The sequence below is a fragment of the Etheostoma cragini genome, unplaced genomic scaffold, assembly GCF_013103735.1.
Source record: "Etheostoma cragini isolate CJK2018 unplaced genomic scaffold, CSU_Ecrag_1.0 ScbMSFa_2220, whole genome shotgun sequence".
Classification (NCBI taxonomy): domain Eukaryota; kingdom Metazoa; phylum Chordata; class Actinopteri; order Perciformes; family Percidae; genus Etheostoma; species Etheostoma cragini.
In genome coordinates this window covers 63,625-64,515 of record NW_023266359.1, presented here as the reverse complement: position 1 = coordinate 64,515, position 891 = coordinate 63,625, and positions in this window count along the sequence as shown.

The window sequence follows — 891 nt, the reverse complement described above, 5'->3', positions numbered from 1 at the left end:
CCCACTCTTGTTGTAATAACTCCTGAACGGGTTTGTCCAAAGCTGAAAATGCGACTGTATTTGACAGATGACAGGCGTAGGTTGCTAGTAACAAAATATCAACTTTCAGTGTGATACGACCGCTTTGTAAATAGTGTTTAATCAAAAAGTGTTTCAACTGTCCCGGCTCTCCCCTACTACAGTTAACGTTATCATTATTAGGGCCAAACAGAACTTTTAACTAATTAAATATAAAAGAGTACAAATTTGAATAAATTGGAAAATATATCATTAACATATCAAAAAACAGGCCGCTGATGATTGTCGATTCCTGTTATGATGTCATGGCCTTACTAGAGTGGGCGGGGACAGCCATGCGCCGAGCTTTGGCAGGAAGATCAGGAGCTGGAGTCGACTCATCAGGAAGAGCTGAACCTACACAGGACAGAGTCAGGTTAGAGACAAACTTAGAGTCAGAGTAGGGTTAGAGACAGAGTCAGTTGTTGACACACACACACACACACACACACACACACACACACACACACAAAAAGTTCTGACCCCCCCTTCTCCTCCAATGAGATCCTTTATCTTCAGGACTATTTCCATTGGAGATTATCTCTGAAGCATCAGAACTATGAATGAACACATGAAAAAATGGAATTATGGACTTAGCAACACAGTTAAATACCTCACATGAGGACTGCACCAGGAAAGGAAGACCAAGGGTCCCCCCACAGGAAAGGAAGACCCAGAGGCCCCCCACAGGAAAGGAAGACCCAGAGGCCCCTCTGATGCTGGGGATAAGTTCATCTGAGTTCCCAGCCTCAGAAATCACAAGTTCCAGCAGCTCAGATTAGAGAGCAGCTGATAGCACACAGAGTTCTAGCAGCAGAACATCTCTAGAACAAC